General features: G+C 40.7%; 1 protein-coding gene across 3 annotated transcripts in view; it reads left to right on the plus strand.

The window, feature by feature from the left end:
- Positions 1-27,930, plus strand: part of LOC137326390 (neuronal PAS domain-containing protein 3) — a 919,339-nt gene that overhangs the window by 144,676 nt on the left and 746,733 nt on the right. The gene's annotated exons all lie outside the window — the stretch shown is intronic.

Consider the following 27,930-nt stretch of genomic DNA (forward strand, 5'->3'; position numbering starts at 1 on the left):
TTGAATTGTGGTAGTGTACCGTCTAGTTTCTGTATGAAGCATGTGAACAGCATTCATTTGTTGAAAATTAATTCCTTGAACTGCTGGCAGGCAGCATGTAGTTGTTAATTATTCAGGTGGATGACAAATACAGAGCAAAGGTTCATGCAAAGACAAAATTTGTCTGATGCATGTTCACTAACTGATAGGCTTGACATTAAGCAGTGTCTTATTCAGGGGGAAACCTGCTATGCTGCCTGCTGTGGCATGTGCTCTTAGAGAAAGAAGTCTGTTGTGGAAGAAATACTGCATATATATCAGCAATTCAAACACCTAGAATTTGTCTGTTTAGTTTTTGATTTTGTTGTATATAGATTGTAAATAGATCAGTAAAACAGACCATAAATATTTGACCACAGGATATTTTTTTAAAAAAAGCTCTGCAGAAGCATTTTTATGTAGTAAATGCTAATTTCATAACAAATAAAGGTGTATAGGAAATAATGAATGCAGAAGTATATTATTATTGTGGGTTTAACTTAATTGGGGTCCATTTTGGTACTGGGCAAAGGAAAGTGTAAACTGGGTTCTGACTTTCTTCAACTGGGATAAATATGCACTTCTGAATTAATTATTACTTTATTACTTTTTGGTCATGGATATGTGTGTTTGTGTTGTCAATAAATATTTTTGAGTTGATTTTCAGTTGCTGTGATTCTCTTAACTCCTTTCTGTTTTCATATCAGCAGATCTGCCAAAAGACGTAAGATGTTTTGACATTGTCTTTGTAAACTAACAGTTTAATAAAATCAGAACTTCCTTCTGTCCTTATTCGTACGACGTAGACATGGCCTGAAATCTGAATACTGTTTACCGTATTTTGCATTTGATCCTGAAGAAAGGTATACAACAGTTTGAATGAGGAAAATGGAGCGGCTGACACAAAGAGCCTATTTTAAGCATATGCAGAAGGAAACTCATTATTAGATCTCAGCTTTAATTTAGAAGATTATTGTGAATTTGTTCAATTTTTGGGCATTAAAACTGTGTTGAAGCATTTAGCAATTAATAGTATAAAATTGTTTTAACACTTCAATTGGCATGTAAAAATAGAGTGCAAATGGTTCTGTTCTGTTTTCGTCTTATAAAATGAACTGATTAAAGTGTTGGACCTCATCTGGAGTGCTGTGTTCATTTTTGGGCACCGACCATCAGGAATGATATAATGGCTTTGGAAGGGGTACCAGAATGATACCAGGGGGTTTAAGGGGTTAAATTATGAGAACAGGTTCAATAAACTTGGCCTTGTGTTTGGAAGGTTGAGGGTTGATCTAATTGAGGTATTTAAAATGATTAAGGGTTTCAAATAGGGTAGATACAGATGAACTGTTCCATCTCATGTTAGATTCCAGGGCATAATCTTAAAATTAGAGCTCGGAAAATTAGGAGTGAAATCAGGACCTGTTTTTTGCATAATGGGTAGTGAAAATCTAGAAAACTCTCTCCCAAAAGGATGTGGATGCAGGGTCATTTGAAATTTTCAGGACTGCGATTGATAGATTTTGTATATAGGTAAGGGTATCAAGAGATTTGGAACAAAGGTGGATAAATGGAGTTGAGGTACAGATCAGCCATGATCTAATTGAATAGCGGACAGGCTCGAGGGGCTGAGTGGCTTACTCCCGTTCTCATGTTTCTAAATGGTGGGCGCATATTTACCATTTAATATGTTCTTCAGCTTCTTTGGAAATTTTTATGACATAAAAGACTATTGTGATATGTGGCCTTTTTAGCTGTTAAGTGGTAGAGACAGCTGTATCTGCATGTACTGGTCATAGTTGCTGGTAGTTTCACTCGTGAAATGGAATACTGTTTATTTATTGCAAACACCTTACCCATAAATCTTCAAAATTGCACACTTCTGTACTACATGAATTTGTGTGGTGCCTTTGTTTTTGTGGTTACCGTGGCTTTGTGGTAGAAAACGTCAGTATGGACATTACATGAACGAATAAATCTTTGCAGCTGCACATTAACCATCAATTTGCAATCCTTTTTAAGCCATTTCATCTTGCCAACTGTCTTTGCCAGACTCAGCAAGTATATCATGACTGATTTGGAGGGGTCCTTGGTAGCTCCAAATGTTCTGTTAAAATAGACAACAATCCTAAGTTTAGTTGCTAAAGTGTTACAGGCACCAAGGATGTGAATTGCCTGGCATTAGTCAGAGGTCCATGTTGATCTGAACTCCTCTGGAATTCCAGCAGGTTTATCCATTCTTCAAAGAAACATGAAAGAAATGGCCAGGCATCAAATGTTTTATAGTTTTGCTGGCATTCCTCAAATATTTTACATACATCATTGTGATTGTTATCAATATGCTATCGCTGTCATAGTGTGCTTAACCATACATATGGCAAAATAGGCACTATGTCAGTTCAATATTGTATGCCAACTGTAAGACCTTTTATTACTTCGATACCTATATGATCTGTGATGCTGAGTGAATTATCCTTCTCATGATTGCCAAATTCTTTGAGCCTACACATGACTTGCTCATCCTGAATCAGTTGTTCTTCGTTGAGCAGAAGGGTGTAGAATCGGCACACCTTGAAACAATGAGGGTGAAATTCATTTTGGGTGGTAGCGCAAAATGGGCGATAGTGAATCGGCAGCCTGTTTTACACTCTGCCTGACTTTCTTTTCCATTGACTTCGATGGAGTGTAAAACAGGCTGCCGATTCACTATCGCCCATTTTGCGCTACCACCCAACATGAATTTCGCAATGCCCTCCATGGGTATTAGTATTGTTAGTTGATCTCCAGATGCTGATCAATCACTAATATAACCAAATGCTAAATCTATAAGCAACATAGTACAGTAAATCTTTGTTATATTGTATTGCATAATATAGACATCAAAAGGGGATATCCACATAGACATCATAGAAGGCTACAATGTGTCCCGGCAATAAATATCGGCAATCAATGAGTCTACTTTGGGGCAGGGGACATGCTCATATTGGCAAGAAAAATTAGAGGCTGCCTCAGTGTGCAACATTTTCAATTGAAGGGATTGCTTTTGTTAACGTGATCTCTTTCTGTCAGATTGTCTATCCATTGTCCCTTGCTGTATTATGTGCCTCGACTGATCAATTGTGTACTGGTTCCAGCAACAAAAACTATTCGTGTGTTATTTTTCAGCCACCAAAGAGAGTTGATAGATTACAAGCTTTCTATCTTGACCCATGTTGTGTCTATAACTATTGCATAAAGAATGATGTATCATGAAAAGAACAAAAGCTTGGGAGTAGATGCCAATGTAAATTATTTGAAAAAAATATAATGCCTATTTTGACTTGTGACAGCCTGGAACAACTTCACACTGAGCAGTTATGTGTTTTTGATTGTGTCACTTGACATATCCTTGTAGTGTCAGTATTCTTCTGTATCCCTGGAGGAAGAAGTCACATCTCAGGGGTTTGTGCAATTTTTGGTATGGGATGAATAAGCCATCAGCAGCAGTCTTTATGTGTAGATATGAAGGTGCACAATGGCTTGAGTTGCCTTGAGGACTTGTATCTCGGAGTAGGTTCTGCAGCAAAATCATGGTAAGGCTCTGCAGTACTGTGTAAACTGCTCATTTGAGAGCCAATGCTACATCTGTTGTTTTATTTAAATTGAATCTTTCATCAGTCTGGTTGAACCCTGATTGAACCATATCACTCACGGAGAGGAATTTCCCAGATTTCCCCCCCAAATTGGCCTGGGTTTTTATCTTTTTTTTTGCCTCTCTCAGGAGATCACGTGGTGTGGGGTGATGAGTTGTATATATTGTGATACACAAGGTATCATGATTGCGTGGGACAGGCTGGATGGACCAGAGGGTCTTTTCTTGTCTGTCATTGCTCGTATGTTCGTATTTGCAAAACTGTTGATGACTGCCCTCTCTACAATTTTCAGAAACCCTGCCCTCATCTGTTTGGTACATTGACCCAAACATAATCTATCTCAGAAACTGAGTCTTGAAGAGTGTCCAGCCTGGTTTGTTACATTGCTGAATTCAGCAATGGGAATGTGTCTTTTGCTACTTGACAGTCATGCCATGAAATCACATGCATAGCCAAGATGCTTCAGGTTTGTCGTGCGTCTGCCCCAACACCAGTCTCCCTCATTTGCCGCCTTGCATTGGAATTGCAAAATGCTGTGAACTAGTTGAGCTTATGGTGACTATGTATACAAGGATGGCTGGGTGGAAGTGTGCTGATGCTTACTGTGGTAGCTGAAGTATTTTGCCATGTGCTCCAAGTAGTCTGACTTCATCTGGTGAGAGAAGATAACTGTCAGAAGTGTCTGATAAGATCCTTGTAACCAATTGACCATAAATAAGCAATGGCTAATAACAAGAGATTACTTCAATCATCTATTGCTTAACAGTATCATTATGTTATCAACAGTATATTTTATTTGTCATGTTGTAAGCATATTAAACATCACTTGGGTGAAAAGTACCTGATTTGATTAGGGTGTGCCCCACCTCAGCTACACTAGGCTTTCAATTTAAACCACTTAGCTATCTCAATTTCCAAGGGTTTGAGTACCATTGGCTATTTAGTTGGCTCTCTTATCATGCCCCTGACTCAGCAGTTGAATTGCAGCTTCTGCTTTGCTGATTTTTTAACATTTTTGAATCTTTTGTAAATTTCCCAGGTGCACCAGTGAGAAAATGACCACCTTCCAGCAACTTCCTTATGACACTGGAGTTGGAGTTGGTTCCACTGCACTTCCAAAGATTTGAGCCTCTTGGACATCATTTGGTCCAGGAGCAGGCGCTTGGTGCGCTTCAACCTGTCGCTAGGGGGAATATTTTGAACTACTGTCCGATCGGCTCTGCTGTTGAAATTGACTATCAGTTACTTGCGACCAGGGGCCTAATTTCTGGCTTGCTCAGTGTGATTGATTGGTCTCTGATGAGTGGGTGGTCTCACTTTCTGTCAATTATGTTATGAAGTCTTGGAGAGCCAAATTTGGCCCATAATTGGTTCAGGGTTAATGTTACAAAGTTATCAAAAGTGCCTTTACTCCTGCTTGCCGAGCGATAGGCTCCCATGTGTTTTTTTTCAACCAAGATATGTTGATGTTAAAGTGAAATACCAAGCTTAAAAGAAGTAGAATGAAAAAATGGAATGTGATGGAACATCTGGAAAGAAGGGAATGGAATTTAATAGAATGAAATGGAATTGATTCAAATGGAAAAGGTTGGAATAGAAATGATTGAATGGGATGGATTGGAACGTAATATAATGCAATAAATGTAATAGAATAGAACATGCTTAATAATCTGCATGTTGTTTTCTGTAATGGAAACTTCTAAGCTAAAAATCATGCTTTGGTTGCGAATGCAAGTTCATACAAAGTTCAATCATTCTCTTCTCACTAAATGACTGATTTGGTTGCACTGAAAATTGAAGAACCTTGCATGAAACACTTGAACCCTTTAAAGCTTATGCACCCCTAAAGAAACTATGATAAGTTGACCTGTTGATGGTTGACTTTTATTGCAGTGATTCTAAAAACAGTATCTCAAGTCATGATGAGGATTTCTTTGATGTACCTACTGTCAAAGTTTGGGATGTCTTTTTTTAAGATTTTTTTTCTGTGGCTGAAACATTTGCCATCTTCTTTGGGGGGAATCACTTAGTTTCTACTGACTGCAGACAAAAACCTACATCATACCACTCTGGACTGGCACGTTGATACTTCAATAACTCATCTCTTCTTTTAAATGCATGTTAAAAGGGAGCAAGAGTAGGATTTGTGTTCATTCACGAGCACTGCCTTGGGTGACTGTTAAGCTCACAATTGTGCCTGCAAACACTGGATATCATGAAGGTAATTGTGGAATGGACAAATTAAGGGTGTGTTGCCCTAAGTAATACATACTCACAAACAATAAGGCATAAGGATATGGACTACCTGTGCTTGTGAAAAGCAAACAAATCAAACACAAGTACTTAATTAAGATTCTTTTGATTGTGATCAAAGCAGTTGGGTTGGATTTAATTGTTCCCTCTTTCCTGGCAAATTTATGTCTTATGTCTGTGTTCATCACACTTGTCACACATGCAAATTTCTGTACCCTATTTGCACACAATTGACTCAAATTTCAAATTCATAAAGTACCAACCAAAGACAACTGAAAAGGCAGGGAATGTACCAAACAAAAACAGGATTGAAAACTACCGATCAAGAACTACTAAGGAGATATAAAAACAGCCAATAATAAAATGGTGAACCTGTGGAATTCTCTACCATAGAAGGCTGCGGAGGCCAAGTTACTGAATATATTTAAGAAGGAGCTAGATAGATTTCTAGAAACAGAAGGCCTCAAGGTGTATGGGGAGAGAGCGGGAATGTGGTTTTGAGATGGAGGATCAGCCGTGATCACATTGAATGGCGGAGTAGGCTCGAAGGGCCGTATGGCCTACTCCTGCTCCTATTTTCTATGTTTCTATAATCAATAGAATCATAGAAAGTTATGGCACGGAAGGAGGCCATTTGGCCCATTGTATCTGTACCAGCCGAAAAAGAGCTATCCAGCTTAATCCCACTTTCCAGCACTTGGTCCGTAGCCCTGTAGGTTACGGCACTTCAATTGCACATCCAAGTACTTTTTAAATGAGTTGAGGGTTTCTGCCTCTACCACCCTTTCAGGCATTGAGTTCCAGACCCCCACCACCCTCTCGGTGAAAAAATTTCTCCTCCGCTCTCGTCTAATCCTTCTACCAATTACTTTAAATCTATGCCCCCTGGTCACTGACCCCTTTGCTAAGGGAAATAGGTCCTCCCTATCCACTCTATCTAGTCCCGGCATGATTTTATATACCTCAATTAAATCTCCCCTCGGCCTCCTTTGTTCCAAAGAAAACAACCCCAGCCTATCCAATCTTTCCTCATAGTTAAAATTCTCCAGCCCTGGCAACATCCTCGTAAATCTCCTCTGTACCCTCTCTAGTGCAATCACATCTTTCATGTAATGTGGTGACCAGAACTGGATGCAGTACTCAAGCTGTGGCCGAACCAATGTTTTATACAGTTCTAGCATAACCGTCTTGCTCTTATATTCTGTGCCTTGGCTAATAAAGGAAAGTATCCCGTATGCCTTCTTAACCACCATATCTACCTGTTCTGCTACCTTCAGGGATCTGTGGACATGCACTCCAACATCCCTTTGTTCCTCTACACCTCTCCGTATCCTCCCATTTATTATGTAATTCCTTGTCTTGTTTCCGCTCCCCAAATGCATTACCTCACACATCTCCAGATTGAATTCCATTTGCCACTTTTCTGCCCACATGCCCAGTCCATTGATACCTTCCTGCAGTCCACAGCTTTCCTCCTCACTATCAACTATACGACCAATTTTTGTATCATCTGCAAACTTCTTGATCAAGCCCCCCATATTCAAGTCCAAAATCATTAATAGATATCACAGAAAGCAAGGGACCTAGTACTGAGCCTTGCGGGACCCCACTGGAAGCAGCCTTCCCGTTGCAAAAACACCCGTCAACCATTACCCTTTGCTTCCTACCACTGAGCCAATTTTGGACCCAACTTGCCACTTTCCCTTGGATCCCATGGGCTTTTACTTTTTTGACCAGTCTACCATGTGGGACCTTGTCAAAAGCCTCGCTAAAATCCATGTACACTACATCAAACGCGTTACCCTCATCGACCCTCCACATTACCTGCTCAAAAAATTCAATCAAGTTAGTCAGACATAACCTTCCCTTAACAAATCCATGTTGACTGTCCTTGATTAACCCGTGCCTTTCTAAATGATGATTTATGCTATCCCTCAGAATCGATACCAATAATTTGCTCACCACCGAGGTAAGACTGACTGGCCTGTAATTACTTGGTCTATCTCTTTCTCCCTTTTTAAACAAAGGTACAATGTTAACAGTCCTCCAATCCTCTGGCACCATGCCTGTAGCCAGGGCGGATTGGAACAGAGCCTCTGCTATTTCCTCTCTTGCTTCTCTTTGCAGCCTGGGGTACATTTCATCTGGGCCTGGCGATTTTTCTGCTTTCAAAGATGCTAAGCCCCTTAATACTTCCTCTCTCACTATGTTTATCCCATCCAATATTTCACACTCCTCCTTAACTACAATGTCTGCATTGTCCCCATCTTTTGTGAAGACGGTCGCAAAGTATTCATTAAGAACCATACCCACATCTTCCGCCTCCACACATAGGTTATCTTTTTAGTCTCGAATAGGCCCTACTCTTTCCTTAGTTATCCTCTTGCTCTTAATATATTTATAAAACATTTTTGGGTTTTCCTTAATTTTACTTGCCAGTATTTTTTCATGCTCTCTCTTTGCTTTCCTAATTTCCTTCTTAATTTGACCCCTGCACTTTCTATACTCCTCTAGGCTTTCTGCAATATTGAGCTCTCGGTGTCTGACATAAGCTTCCTTTTTTTGCCTTACCTAACCCTGTATGCTTCTTGTCATCCCGAGGGCTCTAGATTTGGCAGTCCCATCCTTTTTCTTTGTGGGAATATGTTTACTCTGAATCCCGTGAATCTCCCCCTTGAATGCCTCCCACTGCGCTGGCACTGATTTACCTTCAAGTAGCTGTTTCCAGTCCACTTTTGCTAAATCACTTCTCAGCTTAGTAAAATTGGCCTTTTCCCAATTTAGAACTTTTACTCTTGTTCTATCTCTGTCCTTTTCCCTAACTGTGCTAAATTTAACTGAATTATGATCACTACCACCAAAATGCTCTCCCACTGATTCTCCTTCCACTGTCCTGCTTCATTCCCTAAAACTAAATCCAGAACTGCCCCCTCTCCTGTTGGGTTTGCTATGTACTGGCTAGAAAGGTTCTCTTGAATGCAATTTAAGAATTCTGCGCCCTCTATACCTTTTGCACTGATTGTATCCCACTTAATATTAGGGTAGTTAAAATCCCCTACTATTACTGCCTTATTGTTTTTGCACTTCTCAGAAATTTGCCTAAATATTTGCTCTTCTATCTCCTTCTGACTGTTTGGGGTCAATGGAAAAATCTCAGCTGTGTGACTGCCCCTTTTTTGTTCTTTAGCTCAACCCATATGGCCTAATTTGATGATCCTTCTAACATATCATCCCTCCTCACAGCCGTAATTGTTCCTTTAACCAATATGGCAGTGGTTGTTGGAGGCCAATCATCTCAGCCCCAGGACATTGCTGCAGGAGTTTCTCAGGGCAGTGTCCTAGGCCCAAACATCTTCAGCTGCTTCATCAATGACCTTCCCTCCGTCATAAGGTCAGAAATGGGAATGTTCGCTGATGATTTGTAACCAGGAACGTTGAGCTGCTATTCCTGCCCCTCTTTAAGCCATGTTTCTATAATAGCTAAGATATCGTACTTCCATGTGTCTATCTGTGTCCTTAGCTCATCTGCCTTATTCAGTATACTCCTTGTTATGAGGTATATACCATTAAAAGCACTGCTAGACTCCTTTGTTGTCTAGTTTCTAACCTTTGTTTCCTCTGCCTTCCAAACGCACTTACTAATTTTCTGCCTTCTATTTCCAGCTCTGCTTCTCTCCCTTCTGTATCTACGCTCAGGTTCTCATCCTTCTGCCAAGCTAGTTTAAATACTCCCCAACAGCACTAGCAAACCTGCCTGCGAGGATATTGGTCCCGGCCCTGTTGAGGTGCAACTCATCTGGCTTGTACAGGTCCCACTTCCCCCAGAACTGGTCCCAATGCCCCAGGAATCAAGAGCCCTTCCTCCTGCACCATCTCTCCAGCCACACATTTGTATACTCTATCCTCCTATTTCTATACTCGCCAGCGCGTGGCATCGGGAGTATTCCGGAGATTACTACCTTTGAGGTCCTGCTCATTAATCTCTTTCCTAACTCCTTAAAATCTGCCTATGTCGTTGGTACCGATATGGACCAAGACCCCTGGCTGTTCACCCTCCCCCTCCAGAATGTTCTGCAGACGCTCGGTAACATCCTTGACCCCGGCACCAGGGAGGCATCTTGGAATCTCGTCTGCGGCTGCAGAAACACCTATCTATTCCCTTAACTATAGAATCCCCGATGACTATCGCTCTCCTGACCTTCCTTCTCTTTCCCTGCCCCCCCAACCCCTGTACAGCTGAGCCACCCATGGTGCTGTGGACTTGGCTTTGGCTGCACGCCCCAGAGGAACCCTCTCCCCCACCAGTATTCTGAATACTGGTTAGAGAATGGCGGAGCAGGCTCGAGGGATCATATGGTGCACTACTGGTCCTATTTCTTGTGTTCTTAAGTGCTACAGATTGATACCCAAGGTTTCTAGAACAGAAGTAATCTAGGTAAGAAGTTAGAAAAGACCAAAAGACATGAGTGTTAGTCAAAATAACAGTAGTTCATTTCATTCCCATACATCTTTGAGTGTGTAATATTACTTAATTAATAATTTGAAGTTATAGTTGATGGTTTTTGCCATTGGTTCCATTAAGAATCTTTTAGTTGTTATATGACAGTAAATGCCTTTGCTTCCTGCCCTGTGTAAATGCAGAATTTTCTGTTCGGTGGTAAGTTTAAATATCCAATTAGAACTTAGTTGCAATTATTCAAATCTGTTACCTCTGTGAAACATTTGATAATGCAAATAATGACGTGCTGAGGTATGATCATATGCATGTAGGAGTTCCTCAGGGCAGTGTCCTAGGCCCAACCATCTTCAGCTGCTTCATCAATGACCTTCCCTCCATCATAAGGTCAGAAATGGGGATATTCGCTGATGATTGCACAGTGTTCAGTTCCATTCGCAACCCCTCAAATAACGAAGCAGTCCGAGCCCACATGCAGCAAGACTTGGACAACATCCAGGTTTGGGCTGATAAGTGGCAAGTAACATTGGCTCCAGATAAGTGCCAGGCAATGACCATCTCCAACATGAGAGAGTCTAACCATCTCCCCTTGACATTCAATGGCATTACCATCGCCAAATCCCCCACCATCAACATCATGGGGGTCACCATTGACCAGAAACTTAACTGGACCAGCCACATAAATACTGTGGCTACGAGAGCAGGTCAGAGGCTGGGAATTCTGCGGCGAGTGACTTACCTCCTGACTCCCCAAAGCCTTTCCACCATCTACAAGGCGCAAGTCAGGAGTGTGATGGAATACTCTCCACTTGCTTGGTTGAGTGCAGCTCCAACAACACTCAAGAAGCTCGACACCATCCAAGATACCATACTAGAACTAGGGGGCATAATCTTAGAATAAGGGGCTGCTCTTTCAAAACTGAGATGAGGAGAAACTTCTTCACTCAGAGGGTGGTAGGTCTGTGGAATTTGCTGCCCCAGGAAGCTGTGGAAGCTGCATCATTAGATAAATTTAAAACAGAAATAGACAGTTTCCTAGAAGTAAAGGGAATTAGGGGTTATGGGGAGCGGGCAGGAAATTGGACATGAAGCTGAGTTCGGATCGGTCAATGCCCTGTGGGTGGCGGAGAGGGCCCAGGGGCTGTGTGGCCGGGTCCTGCTCCGACTTCTTGTGTTCTTTAGATTTGTGGTTGGGATCAGATCAGCCATGATCTTATTGAATGGCGGAGCAGGCTCGAGGGGCCGATTGGCCTACTCCTGCTCCAATTTCTTATGTTCTTATGTAAAGCAGCCCGCTTGATTGGCACCCCATCCACCACCCTAAACATTCACTCCCTTCACCACCGGCGCACAGTGGCTGCAGTGTGTACCATCCACAGGATGCACTGCAGCAACTCGCCAAGGCTACTTCAACAGCACCTCCCAAACTCACGACCTCTAACACCTAGAAGGACAAGAGCAGCAGAGAACAACACCACCTGCCCGTTCCCCTCCAAGTCACACACCATCCCAACTTGGAAATATATCGCTGTTCCTTCATCGTCGCTGGGTCAAAATCCTGGAACTCTCTTCCTAACAGCACTGTGGGAGAACAGTCATCACACGGACTGCAGCGGTTCAAGAAGGCAGCTCACCACCACCTTCTCAAGTGCAATTAGGGATGGGCAATAAATGCCGGCCTCGCCAGTGACGCCCACATCCCATGAACGAATTTTTAAAAAATGCACTATGATTGCAAAGTAGTGATTACACCATGATCACTGAATGGCACAAGACAGGAGAAAATTAACAGCTTGAAGAATGGCCAAAAAAAAAATCAGTGTTTAGAAGTTGAAAGCATATCCCAGAAGTGTAGTCCCACCAAAAAGCACCAGTTTGGCCAGAGAACAGGAGAGCAATGATTTAGATTTAGTTTAAGAGCGAGTCACTCAAAATTTCTGACATTTGGTAAGTTTAAAATATCTTTCCTTCTTTCATGTAATTTCTCTGTACACTGAATATTGTTGGAAAGCACTGTCATTAAAGCAAGAATTCAATAACAGTCTGTGAAGTTGCATATAATTGTAAATGATGATCGATGCACAATAATTCTTAGTACACTTACATATAATCATCTCTGCACATATGGCATCTTATGAACATACGAAAATGACGGGCAGCAAAAGGCTAGCTGGCCCATCAAGCCTGCCCCACATTTGTGATGCCTGGAACATCATATCAAGCTAGTCACTTACTACCCCCAAGCAGCCATGTAATCTCCTGGGAGAGGCAAAAAAACAGAAAAAAGAAACCCAGAGCCAAAAAAGGGGAAAAAGCCTTTAAAATTCCTGTCCGACCCTCTCATGCGATTGAAACCAGTCCAGGAGACCACATGGACCATGCTTACATTAGCTGCTAAATCACTTACCTTTTATAAGATGCGATGTCCGCCCCAGCCAAGAACTGGTCCAGCTTCCTTTTGAAAGCGTGCCGATGGTCAAAACACACCGCACAAGCTGGCAACATATTCAACATATTCAAAAGGTTTACTATTCTCTGGGAAAAGGAGAATCGCCTAACATCTAGCCTGTTCCTACTCTTGCGAAGTTTAAATGCATGACACCTGGTCCAGCCTAATCTGTCAAATGGAATTCAATGTAGACAAATGTGAGGTCATCCACTTTGGATCAAAAAAGAATAGAACAGGGTACTTTCTAAATGGTAAAAAGTTAAAAACAGTTGATGTCCAAAGGGACTTAGGGGTTCAGGTACATAGATCATTGAAGTGTCATGAACAGGTGCAGAAAATAATCAAGAAGGCTAATGGAAAGCTGGCCTTTATATCTAGAGGACTAGAGTACAAGGGGGCAGAAGTTATGCTGCAGTGATACAAAACCCTGGTTAGACCGCACCTGGAGTACTGTGAGCAGTTCTGGGCACCGCACCTTCGGAAGGACATATTGGCCGTGGAGGGAGTGCAGCGTGGTTTTACTAGAATGATACCCGGACTTCAAGGGTTAAGTTACGAGGAGAGATAGCACAACTTGGGGTTGTATTCTCTAGAGTTTCGAAGGTTAAGGGGTGATCTGATCGAAGTTTATAAGATATTAAGGGGAACAGATAGGGTGGATAGAGAGAAACTATTTCCGCTGGTTGGGGATTCTTGGCGTAGGGGGCACAGTCTAAAAATTAGAGCCAGACCTTTCAAGAGCGAGATTAGAAAACATTTCTACACACAAAGGGTGGTAGAAGGTTGGAACTCTCTTCCACAAACGGCAATTGATACGAGCTCAATTGCTAAATTTAAATGTGAGATAGATAGCTTTTTGGCAACCAAAGGTATTAAGGGATATGGGCCAAAGGCAGGTATATGGAGCTAGATCACAGAGCAGCCATGATCTTATCAAATGGTGGAGCAGGCTCGAGGGGCTGAATGGCCTACTCCTGTTCCTATGTTCCTAAACTGAAATAATCTATCATTAGGAACGCAATCTAGCCCTTTTATTACTTTATCGACCTCTATCAGGTCGCCTCTAAGTTTGCGCTGCTCTAAAGTAAATAGACCCAGCTCTCTAAGCCTATCTGAGTAACCAAGGTTCTTCAAGCTGGGAATCATTCTCTTCTGAACCTTATCCAAGGACACTATATCACCCACCATGTGAGGGGACCAAAATTGGACGCAGTACTCTAGATGCAGCCTAACCAAGGATGTGGATAAGGACAGAATGGTGTCCTTTGCCTTTTATTGAATGGTACTATTACTACATCTATGGCTATGGCTTCTCTGCGTTGGTCGTCAACCTTGAGTGATCTGTACACATTAATGCCTAGATCCTTTTCTCTTTCAACCGCTTTCAGTATTGTTCTCTGTAAATGGTACATATATATTTTGGCTCATTCCCCCAGCACATCTAAATCTTTTTGCATAAGGTTCTACTCCTCTACAATCTTAACAATTCCACAAATTTTTGTATCATCTGCAAATTTGCTGAACATACCCCAACACCGCTATCTATGTCGTTAATAAAATTAGTGAACAGTAATGGGCCTGATACCTATCCCTGTAGGACACCACTAGTAACCTGCCTCCAGGCTGACCCACAATTACTAACTACAACTTTCTGCCTGCGGGATTGGAGATTCCGAATTCAGTGTGTCAAATTCCTACTGATACCACAAGATTCTATCTTGTGGAATAACCTAGTGTGATGTACCTTATCAAAGGCTTTGTGAAAATCCAAGTAGACAAGGTCAACTGGATTGCCCTCATCCACTAACCTAGTAACAACTTCAAAAAAACTTAAGCAAGTTGGTAATTTACGACCTTTTCCAGAAGCCGTGTTGAGTATCTCTAATAACCCCTCTCTTTCCTAGTGATCATAAAGAGCATCTCTTAAGATCCCTTCAAGCATCTTCCCAATGATGGATGTCACGCTGATGGGCATGTAGTACCCTGGTTCTGATTTGTCCCCATTTTTGAAAATTAGAACTATATGAGCTAACTTCCAGTGTAAGGGAATTATCCCGGACTGTATTGAATTATTGAAGATACAGGCAAGAGGTTCACAGAGCACCTTTCCCATCTCTTTGATCACCCATGGGTGGATGTTATCTGGACTTGGAGTCCAGTCTGTTTTGAGATTTCCTATTCTATCCAAGATGATATCCCTATTTATTTTAATATTTATAATTTTATTGTCTACAGTACATCCCACAGCTAGAAACGGAGCATCACCCACAGGAGTGTAGACTGATGCAAAGTAATCACTTAACAACTCTGCCATATCCTGGGAATCTGTTTGAATTTTTCCTAAACTGTCTTTCAGTAGCCCTAAACTATCTTTAACTGTCTTCTGACTCCTGTTGTGACTGAAAAAACTTTTGTTATTGCTACCACAATTGTGAATCATCTACTTTTCCAAAGATCTTTTAGCTTCTCTAATGGATGCTTTTGTCTCCCTTAATTGTGTGAGATATTTGTCCCTGTTCTCCTGTGAGTTAAATTCCTTAGTCGTCTGTGTCCTGTTCCAGTGCATAGTGCTCATAAGTAATATCTATATATTCTTACAATCGGGACGTCTGTTGTGTTTCCATTGAAAAATCCTATGTAACTCTTCTGCCTGTGATGCGTAATACAATTTTCCAGTGTGGGCCAGAATTTGCGCAGAGCGACGTGGCAACGATCGCTGCAGCTCCTGCGAAATAAATTTACGAATGGACTTACTGTGGGCTCTGTGGCGTCGACTTGCGTGATTTTGAACTTTTAAAGAATTGTGCGCTATCAACCTAGCCTCTGAACAGTGTAAGTTGATGCGCATGGAAATGTCTATGAGAATAGGAGACATGGCCAAAATCTGTCAGGAAGAGAAGTCATGCCCACAAGCAGGCAAGCAGACTTCATTCATTTAAAGTTAGTATTCTGAAAGTCATTGTAAACAAAAATGTTAACTTTTTTAAATAAAAAGTTGAAGAAATAATGGAATTAAATTAGAGACAGAAGGGAAAAGTAAAAAAAAATAACAAAAATTTTAAAAAATAATTATTACTAAAATAAGGAGTTAGATAAGACTCCACATTTTTAAAATTTAATTTTTAGTTGTTTAGCAGTCATAAAGAGTTATCGTGCTTTTAAAATTTAGTTTAGACCTGGTAATTAGTTACGATCCAGCTGGGTAGATGAGCAAGTTTGCGATTTTTCAGTGATTTCCATGAGTGTAGTGTGCGATGGCCCTTTAATTCGCAACTGTCAAATCGCTGACGATTTGAGTTTTAGTGCGCATGTGCAAACACGGGAACTTGCTCCTTCGATTCACCAGAGAAAACAGAGAACGTTGTTGAGCTCCTCCGTTATTTCGGGAGCAATTTCTGCCCCATTGTTTACCAGCAACTTAACACCAAGTCTGCTGCCATTTCTGGGGCCGATCTCATCCAAAATATGGATGCAGACATAAAGATAAATGAGATTAAAAAATATGTGGTGTGCACTTCTCTTGGGAAAACGAATGGACTTCAGGACCATGATCTTTTCCAGGTTTACTCTTTGTTTTGGCACTTAATCCATTATAATGCTCAACGGAATTGTATAAGATAATCAAAGGATACTTTATTAATAGACATATATTTGACTCGTTTGTAGCAGCATATTTATCAGATTTAAACTTTTGTACAGAGACCTTATTGTCTGGAGCCAGATCATTACTTGGAACAGTATTGTAAATTAATTATTTCAAAATTGTTAAAACTATCACAATCTGGCCAAATGCATTGAAGGTTCTGCTTAATGGATGATGACCAAAGCAAAGAAGATCTGAAGAACCACGATAGCAAATGATGTCTACAAGCTTATGTATATTCTCCCCTCTGTTTCTCTCCTCCGTTAACCCCTCTTTCCCCCCCACCCCCCCAATCTCTCCGCAGCTTTTAACCTTCCGGTACCTTTTTGCTCTCCCCTCAGCTTTTAACCTCTGTCCACCTTCCCCCTCTGGCCTGCAATGTCACAGTCATCCTTTGGCCCTGGTCCAATTGTTCTTCGCTTGACCTGACGACAACACTTAATCTTGACTCCCCATGTGCAACACCAAGGGAGATTGATGAGTACTGCATGTTCTTTTTATTTCCACAGAGGAGTTGTGTTCATTCAGCTCTGCTTCATTCATTCAGATGGATGCATCTCTTAAGGCAATGGCAAGGCATCAGAAGGTGAGGAATTAACTAGTGAAGAGTTGTCTGCAGCCAGCAAATAATGTCCTGAACAGTGGGAAGATCATTAATTTGTCAACAGATCCTCCACACCTTGGCCAGAAGTACCGTAAACATTTGGGAGGGTCTTCATTGACAGATGAGGGAACATGTCTGCTTCTTGATGACTCCAACATCCCAGATCCTTGTGGAGGTGAATATGTGCCTATTGAAGCAGACCGTAAACAATGTTCATGCCAGTGTGCAATCTGGGAACATCTAGCTCCATACTGATTTGATTTGCCTGCATAATATTTTGGAATTGGGTTAGGCTCTGTTGCTGCAGAAGATGCCTCTTTAGTTCGTTTGCACAGCAAACTGTTAGAATACACAGGAGTTCCAACGCAGAAACAGACCATTCGGCCCAACAAGTTTGTGGTGGTGTTTACCGTCCACACAAGTATATTCTAAACAAATTTACCCACTTTGTTCCCATATTCCTTCAACCCCTTTTCTTTCATCTACCTATCCAGTCTTATCTTGAATGTTGACATAGTTTCTGCCTCAAACTAACCTTGGAAGTGAATTCCACAGCTTCACAACTCTGTGAAGAAGTTTCTCTTACATTTAATCATGTATCTGTGGCCCCTCATTCTTGACTCCTCAACTACAGGAAACAGTCTGCTTCTATCTACCCTTTTCCATCCTTTAATAATTTCAAACACTTATACATATTGCGCCATAATTTGCGTTGTGCTAACGAAAGAAGATGCAGTTTATCAAGTCGTCTTATTTCTATTTCCTCTTATCAGGCAGAGTCCTAGTGAATCTGCGTTATACCCTCTCTAAAGCCTCAGTATCCTTCCTGTGGTGTGGAGCTCTGTGATGCACCCTGTACTTCAACTGAGAACTTAAGATTTCATGTAGGCTTATCATTACCTCTTGGCTTTTATATTCTGTACCTCTAGAGATAAGACCTAGAATTATATTTTTTTTCAGCCTGAGGTGCTGCCTTTAATGTTCTATGAACCTGTTTTCTCAAGTCCCTCTGCTCTTCTACAGCACCGAGCCTACTTTATATCAGTGTGTAATTACTGCTGATATTTTTTTGTGTAACCAGTAACAATCCTCTACATTGATCAGGGCTGCAGCTATCAGGAACTACTTCCAGAATCTGAAGATCTTTCTTTGGGGTTGTGAGAGCCAGCATCCATTATGCACCGAAAGCAGCTCTGATAGGTCCAATGTTCTTTTCCAGAAATTAGCTGAGGTTCAAACATCCCGTGCTCTGCCGAGATCGCCTTATAGTGCACCCCCTCTGGCTATGCAAGGCTGCATCAGTTCAAGTGAAAGATATTTCTGTGGCATCTCCTGATTACTGCATGAAAGTAGAGATCTTTGAAGCAGTTGGCTATTTGAGGTACATGATCCTTACATGACTGGAAGCAGGATAAACATTTTGAATTTTTCAATTTTTTTCCCCCAATTTTTGAAACCAAGAATGAACTTTGTCATTTTCTTGGGGAGTACCAAATCCTGTTTCTTACAAAAAGGGAAGTGGGCTGTGAATGGGACATGAATCTCTGAAAAAGTTTGGAAACCACTGCCTTAGATGAATAATTGTTCTCCTATGTTGGTCATAGATGTCTCAAGCTCCTACCACTGCACGCTTCTCTTTTCCAGCTTCTGTCGCTGACTGCCTGCTGTCGCTCCATTAATTGTCTTTCTGCACACAGATGCACTACTTCTGCCTTGACCTTTCATGTTTTTTCTCCCAGGTAAGACTCATTCCATCATATCTTGATTGTACTGATCTTCAGGCATACAGCACACATATTCTGCTCACAGTAACATCCTCTGTATTGCATACTATCCCCATCTTATGATTTAATATTAATCATTCAAAGCCCAATGGGTTCCAAAACCATTCAGCTCCACTAATTCATTAGGGTAAAGCTCCTCGTACCATAAGGAAATGTTAACTTTCATTGGCCTTGTATATTCTACAGCCTCAATATGTAGAAGTCAAAAGTCATTACATAGTCTTCTGACCTTCCAGCCCAGCTTTTGTGTCATCAATTTGCTATTTCCTGATTCACCTTGCGTTCTCTTTCACTGTTATCAATTTGGGGGACGCGTGCACTATGCCTCCGTCCTCATCTTGGTTTCTCAAAAAAAAAGTCTGTGCTGCATGTCTCATCATCCAGAGTGGTTTTCATAGTCTGTCAAAAACACTTCCAGCTAAAGTAGTGCATTTCTCCACCTTCTCTTGACGCTATTCTGTCAGGTAGACAACTTTCCAGATATATAAATGCGTACGGCTTTTCCACTTTGTCACGATCAATGTCCATTTTCTTCAATTTTCCTTCATCCTTCTGTGCTCTTCCTCATACCATGATATAGATGCCCTAGTTTTTTCTTCAAGCTCGATTTTGTTAAAGTTTTGCAATATTAGTTTACTTTTTTGAAAATGCATCCACCTTATGTTATCAGTAATGTGAGGATGCGACACTTTTTAAACATAGTTTGTTATACAACAAACACACACTTAATTCACAAAAAATTCTTTCAACGTACCCATAAGATTGCCCATGTCTACCTAGAAATTGATCGAATTTTTTCTCCCTATTATCCTATCCTCTTTCTGGAGTGTGGGGCTTGAATTTTGCTCCTATTGTTTGCTTTTGCAATCCATGCTTTTGCTCTGCTTTCTCTCTTGGTTGTTTTTTTAGGCCTTTAGGTCTGTGTGATAGGATAAATTTTGTAGTTCAATGTTAATATATTTTGTGCTGTATTATACATTCTAGAGAAAGCAGGATTTTTTAAGCATGTTGTTGTGTAGTTGGGAATTGTGAAATTCTTGAGTTACTGTGGTATCCAGACTTGATTGTTTTAGCAGTCAAAGAAGACTATCCTAAATTGGCCTCAGATTTTTTCATCACCTCTCCAAGAAGATTGCATGGCTTCAGAGTGAGTAGGAGGATGGTGTATGTGGATGCACCTGTCTGGATAGGACAGGCTTGATGGATTAAGTGGTCCTTAACTGTCCTTTTTCACATGTTCATATGTTTAAAAAAAAATATCAATATGAAGGAGGCATTTCTGGAAGGTCTGTATCATTATTGAAGTTTGGAGAGAGACTCTTAGTAAAATTTCTGAACATATACATATTTATTTAAGCAGAACCTGTCAGTTACACTCAGTCCTGTTGAGACATATTTGGTAAAGAAGGAAAGTTTGGAAATTTATTTATCCTTCCCTTAAGTTTTATATTTATTGGTCTTTTCTCTTAAAACTAAGATCCTAAATGAATGGAATAGTCTTCTCATTTGATATTTTAGGTAAGAAGCTGCGGTGATTAATCTCACAGAAAACTTTTGAAAGGAACCGTGGATTGCCTTATTTTTACTCAAAACATTGCATATTATCTAACTACGAAGGAAACATAGAAGAAATTGTAGAGCGAAATATCATTGATTAAAGCTGTGTCTCAAATTTAAAAGAAGTTAAAATTGAGCTGTTGCTTGGCTTGCACATTAATTTGTAATATAGGTCTGATCATTGTGGATTATATTATTTATATATAATGTGACTTTTATTACCCTGAGAATATGTCTGTTTTCTTAATACTACACTGCATACTGCTGACAGTGCTATCTTGTCCTCAGAGTAAGCATAGAAACAGAGAAAATAGGAGCAGGAGAAGGCCATTCGGCCCTTCGAGCCTCTCCACCATTCAATATGATCATGGCTGATCCTCTATCTCAATACCATATTCCCGCTTTCTCCCCATACCCCTTGATGCCTTTTGTGTCCAGAAATCTATCGAGCTCCTTCTTAAATATATTCAGTAACTTGGCCTCCACAGCCTTCTATGGTAGAGAATTCCACAGGTTCACCACCATCTGAGTGAAGAAATTTCTCCTCATCTCAGTCCTAAATGTCCTATCCTGAGACTGTGACCCCTCCTTCTGGACCCCCCCAGCCAGGGGAAACATCCTCCATGCATTCAATCTGTCCAGCCCTGTCAGAATTTTGTAGGTTTCAATGAGATACCCTCTCATTCTTCTAAACTCGAGTAAATACAGGCCGAGTCGACCCAATCTCTCCTCATACGACAGTTCTGCCATCCCAGGGATCAGTCTGGCGAACCTTTGCTGCACTTCCTCTATGGCAAGTATATCCTTTCTTCGGTAAGGAGACCAAAACTGCACACAATACTCCAGCTGTGGTCTCACCAAGGCCCTGTATAACTGCAGTAAGACATCCTTGCTCCTATATACAAATCCTCTTGCAATGAAGGCCAACATACCATTTGCCTTCCCAGCTGCATGCTGCACCTGCTTGTTTGCTTTCAGTGACTGGTGTACAAGGATACCCATGTCCCTTTGTACATCAACGTTCCCCAATCTATCACCATTTAAATAATACTCTACCTTTCTGTTTTTCCTTCCGAAGTGGATAAGTTCACATTTATCCACATTATACTGCATCTGCCGTGTATTTGCCCACTCACTCAACTTGTCTAAATCGCCTTGAAGCCTCTTTGCATTCTCCTCACAACTCACGATCCCACCTAGTTATGTGTCGTCAGCAAACTTGGAAATATTACATTTGGTTCCCTCATCTAAATCATTGATATACATTGTGAATAGCTGGGGCCCAAGCACTGATCCCTGCGGTACCCCACTAGTCACTGCCTGCCACCCTGAAAAAAACCCATTTATTCCTACTCTCTGTTTCCTGTCTGTTAACCAATTTTCAATCCATGCCAGTATATTACCACCAATCCCATGTGCTTTAATTTTGCACACTAACCTCTTATGTGGGACTTTATCAAAGGCCTTCTGAAAATCCAAATAAACCACATCCATTGGTTCTCCCTTATCTATTCTACCAGTTACATCCTCAAAAAACTCCAGTAGGTTTGTCAAACACGATTTCCCTTTCATAAATCCATGTTGACTTTGCCTAATGCCGTTGATATTTTCTAAATGTCCTGTTATTACATCCTTTATAATAGACTCTAGCATTTTCCCTACTACTGATGTTAGGCTAACCGGTCTGTAGTTCCCTGTTTTCCCTCTCCCTCCTTTTTTAAATCGTGGGGTTACATTTGCCACCCTCCAATCTGCAGGAACTGTTGCATAATCTGTAGAATTTTTGAAGATGACAACTAATGCATCCACTATTTCCATGGCTACCTCTTTTAGTACTCTGGGATGCAGATTATCAGGCCCTGGGGATTTATCAGCTTTCAGTCCCATTAATTTCTCCAGCACTATTTTTTTACTAATGCTAATTTCCTTTAATTCCTCCTTCTCACTGGTCCCTTGGTTCCCTAGCATTTCTAGGAAGTTGTTTGTTTCCTCTTCAGTGAAGACAGAACCAAAGTATTTGTTCCCCGTTATAAATTCTCCCGTTTCTGACTGTAAGGGACCTACATTTGTCTTCGCTAATCTTTTTCTTTTTACATACATGTAGAAGTTTTTACAGTCCACTTTTATGTTCCTTGCAAGTTTACTCTCATACTATATTTTTCTCCTCTTAATCAATCTCTTGGATCTTTTTTGCTGAATTCTAAACTGCTCCCAATCCTCAGGCTTGCTACTTTTTCTGGCAACTTTATATGATTCCTCTTTGGATCTAATACTATCCTTAATTTCTTTTGTTAGCCATGGTTGGGCCGCTTTTCTTTTTGTGTTTTTGCGCCAGAAAGGAATGTATGATTGTTGCAATTCATGCATTCGTTCCTTAAATGTTAGCCATTGCCTATCCACCGTCATGCCCTTTAATGAAGCTTCCCAATCTATCATAGCCAACTCACTCCTCATACCTTCGTAGTTTCCTTTGTTTAGATTTAGGACCCTAGTTTCGGATTGGACGACTTCACTTTCCATCTTAAAGGAGAATTCTATCATGTTAAGGTCACTCTTCCCTAAAGGACCCCACACAACAAGATTATTAATTAACCCCTTCTCATTGCACAATACCCAATCTAGCATAGCCTGTTCCCTGGTTGGCTCCTCAAATACTGGTCTAAAAACCATCTCGTACACACTCCAGGAATTCATCCTCCACAGTATTATTGCTAATTTGGTCTGGCCAGTCTATATGCAGATTAAAGTACTGTAGTACCCTTGTTCACTGCATCTCTAATTTCCTGTTTGATCCCATCCTCCACATTGCCACTACTATTTGGAGGCCTATAGACAACTCCCACCAGTGTTTTTTGCCCCTTGGTGCTTCTTAACTCCACCCAGACTGATTCTATATCTTGATTTTTTGAGCCAATATCCTTTCTCACTATTGCTTTGATTTCATCCTCTATTAACAACACCACCCCACCTCCTTTTCCTTTTTGCCTGTCCTTCCTAAATATGGAATACCCTTGGATATTCAGCTCACAGCCTTGGTCACCCTGCATTCCATGTCTCTGTAATTGCTATTATATCATATCCGTTTACATCTATTTGTGCTGTTAATTCGTCAACCTTATTACGAATGCTTCGTGCATTCAGGTACAGTGCCTTTAGATTTGTCTTTTTAACATTTTTCGACAGCTTAACATTTTTTTGTACTATGGCCCTATTTGTCTTATTACCATTTTTTCTTACCCGGACCCTATTTGTTGTCTTTTGTTTGTACGCTCTGTCCCTTCCTGGTTATCCTTACTCCAATCACTTTTCTGCACTGCTTCTTTGTATTTTCTCTTTAGCATTCTGGATTTCTCCCCCCCCCCCCACTTATTTAGTTTAAAGCCCTATCTACCTCCCCAGTTACGTGATTCACTAGAACTCTCGTCCCAGCATGGTTCAGGTGTAGTCCGACCTATCGGAACAGCTCTCTCTTTCCCAGTACTGGTGCCAGTGCCCCACGAATCGAAACCCACTTCTCCCACACCAATCTTTGAGCCACGCATTCATCTCCCTGATCCTATTGACCCTATGTCAAGAAGCCATCCGTGTGACTGAATAAAGCAATTGTTTTAATCACACCCAACTATCTCCTGTTCCTGATAAGTTGTGCTTGTGTGTGTACATATATTATTTATGTATAAAATGCTTAAAAAGAAGCTGCCAAGAATATTCATGTGGAAGGCCATACAGCAGGTGGCTAATGTTAACCTAACCTGCCGGGTGGGAAACTTACTGGAGCACCTTAAATGCCGATTTTACTTTCCATTGACTTCAGTGGAGAGTGATATCAGGTGGGATGTAAAATGGATGGCCGATTTGTCAGTTTCCCGCCAGGTGCCTTAGGTTAAAATTACTTCCACCCTCAGGTTTCACAGGAGGAAAACAGAATCGTCTTTTCCACCCTGTGGCTCATGCGTGACATTTCAGGCCGTTATGCATTCATGGCATGTATGCCCAGTGAATTTCCAGCCAAGTAGTTGGCCCTTCCAACTACATTATCAAAAATGTTTGGTTTTGTTTACCAGATCTAGCTCTGATTTCTTGAGCTCCACTCCTGTGTGCACCACCATGGGAGACCACTTGATTGTGTTTCATACTTTTTGAATTAAGTTCTATCTATTTTGAAATCAATGTAAAATTATAATGTGCAGTAATAGTGGAATCAACAGGCATTGATGTGGTGCCACATTGTGGTTGAGATTCCATTATTTTGCCTATGCCTTTGTCAGTGATTGGGTTGTCAGTTTTTGCCATGTAACGTAATGGCTGGTACGTGTGAAGTATGAAAGACTGAGAACATGAAATTATAGCTGTCTTGAACTTTGGAGACAAACCAAAAATAATGATGTGTTAATTTACACAAAAATAAGCCAGAGAGTGACATTGAATTGTATTATCCATGAACATAAAAGGCAAGTGAGTTAATTACACTGATGCTGTGAGGTTGTTTAGCATAACAATGTTGCAAGATTAAAATTTAAATGTAAGTATTATCTTAAAGTTGTTTTGTGTTGGGGATATTTTATTTTCAGAAGTAAATAGATGCATGGGTCAAGAAATGTGAATTAGTAAATACATCAGAGTTTCAATTTAGATTGGTTAAAGACTTCAGTGAAGATTGGTATTTTATCCAAGTTATCTTATTTATGTAGTTATCTGATATGAAAGAGGGACAAGTGTGCTGGACAGAACAATATTAAATAGAGGAACAAATAAGGCTGGAGAGACATTGGCTGTCATATTATAGATAGGCATTCGGGAATCAGTGCAGTGATACAGTATATGAAGCAGGGACAGGTATAGTATCCACAAAGACTTGTTACGTGACATCAGTAAAGAGTTCAAGTGATCATTGAGAAGGGCTCAGAGGAATAGAAACCCAATTCCAAAAGAAGAAATAGGTGTTGAGGGATTTTGGCTTGTTTTATTGCCTGGCAGTAATTTTAATACCTATTGCAATGTGGAAAATAGCAATCTAAGCATTGAATATCTACCGCTATTGGTAAATTCTTACATTGGTTTAACACATTAATAAATCTTTTATTATGCTGACAGAGTAAAAGCACAAAATGAGCTCGTTGTTGAGTGTGGCAAGTTGGAGTCATTTTAACACCAGAAGTTTACATGTTGAAGAGCTAAAATTCTCTGAAAAAGTTTATGACACAACTACAACACAAACTGGACACATTGATGCCATTCCTTCTACAACACTGCACAGAAAAATGTGGTAATGAAGGAAAAATTGAGTCGACGTTGGGGGTTCATAAGTCATTCTTAGATTATTAACATAGTTTTTCCGGCCAGTTAAGGTCAAGAAGAGTATGAGCTCCAAAGCTTCCCAGCATAGATTGGACTAAACTGCCCTAGAAATGTACCTTTTGTGCTTACACAGCTGTGATATCCAGCATGTAGCTTAAATGTGAATTCTGCTTGTTTAGGTGCTTTTTAATAGATTACTCATAAACCAATGCTTTGTCAAGAATTCATGATCTTTGTGTCGAAAAGTCCATTTAGTAACTGACTTTTTTTAATCACCTGTGTTTTCTGTGACTGTTTTGGAAAATGTGTCCTCATCATATCCAGTATTTGTGCTGTGGCTATGTTACGAATTTCAGAGAATTTTACCTCCTGAATAAAGCAGATATTTAATATTATCACTTTTATTCATAAGACTTATTTCTCCAGTGTTATAATAGAACTTGGAAAATATAATCTCCAGAGTGCTTTTTATAAAACATGAGCAATTTGCTTCACCTTAGTGCTGGAAAACACAATGGCCCAGAATTTGCTGGGAAAATAAGGCAATTTTAATGCCGTTATTAGTGTGTAAATAACCCAGCACTTTGTGGCGAGGAAGAGATACGCTGTGAGTTGTGAATTGCCACAAATTACTGGACGATTTGCGCCGCTCCGCTGTTAGCCGCACAAAAACGTCAGCTCGTCGTCAACCTCCCCGTGGGTTTCAAGAAATTGATGCATTTGCACTGTTAAAATGGATTAACCTCGCCGCAGAAAGTTAGGGCTGGTAGGGTAAGGACCCTTTTAATGATGGGATTTATGTTCCTGTAACTCCACTCAACCTCTCCGGCCCAGAACAGGAACAGTTGAAACCGAGGAATCTCATTCCTGCAGATAGTTCTAGTTCCTAGAGGTTTTAAAAAAATTTTAAATTTTATTCTTACTTTTCCTTTCTGTCTCTTCTTTTGTTCTCTTAATCCAATCTTTCTTTCCCTCTCTTCATTTCTCTTTCTGTTACTAATTTGATTTTAATTCACCCTATTTCCACCTCCGTCATTTCTGTTTCTTTCTCCATGCTTAAATCTCATTGGTTAAGGAGGTGGACTATTGATCCCGTCGTTCACACAAGTCCCAGATGCCCTGTTGATCTCACCATTATCAGCTCGCACTTAGAATCATAGAAAGGCTACAGCATGGAAGGAGGCCATTCGGCCCATTGACTCCATGCCAGCTCTATGCAAGAGCAATTCAGCTGGTCCCACTCATCCGCCCTATCCCCGTAGCCCTGCAAATTTTTACTTTCAAGTATTTATCCAGTTCCCTTTTGATAGCGATGATTGAATCTGCCTCCACCACCCCTACTGGCATTGTATTCCAGATCCTAACCACTCGCTGTGTTTAAAAAAAAGTTTCACCTCATGTCACCTTTGATTCTTTTGCCAATCACCTTAAATCTATGTCCTCTGGTTCATGACCCTTCCACCAATGGCTATCTATTCTGTCTAGGCCCTCCATGATTTTGAATACCTCTATCAAATTTCCTCTCAGTTTTCTCTGTTCCAAGGAGAACAACCCCAGCTTCTCCAGTCTATCCACGTAACCAAAGTCCCTCATCCCTGGAATCATTCTAGTAAATCTTTTCTGCACCCTCTCTTAAAGCCTTCACATCTTTAATAAAGTGCGGTGCCCAGAACTGGACACAATACTCCAGTTGTGGTCGCACCAGTGTTTTATAAAGGTTCATCATGATTTCCTTGCTTTCGTACTCTATGCCTCTATTTATAAAGCCCAGAATCCAGTATGCTTTTTTAACTGCTTTCTCAACCAGCCCTGCCACTTTCAACAATTTGTGCACATATACCCCCAGATCTCTCTGTTCCTGTACCCCTTTTAGAATTGTGCCCTTCAGTTTATATTGCCTCTCCTCGTTCTTCCTACTGAAATGTATCATTTCGCATTTTCCTGTGTTAAATTTAATCTGCCACGTGTCTCCATTCCACCAGCCTGTCTATATTCCCTTGAAGTCTATCACTATCCTTTTCACTGTTCACTACACTACCAAGTTTTGTGTCATCTGCAAATTTGGAAATTATGTCCTGCACACCCAAGTCCAAGTCATTAATATATATCAAGAAAAGCTATGGTCCCAGCACTGACCCCTGGGGAACACCACTGTACACCTCCCTCTAGTCCGAAAAATAACCGTTCACTACTACTCTCTGCTTCCTGTTACTTCGCCAGTTTTGTATCCAAGTTG

This window comes from Heptranchias perlo, chromosome 10 (genome assembly GCF_035084215.1).
Source record: "Heptranchias perlo isolate sHepPer1 chromosome 10, sHepPer1.hap1, whole genome shotgun sequence".
NCBI lineage: Eukaryota > Metazoa > Chordata > Chondrichthyes > Hexanchiformes > Hexanchidae > Heptranchias > Heptranchias perlo.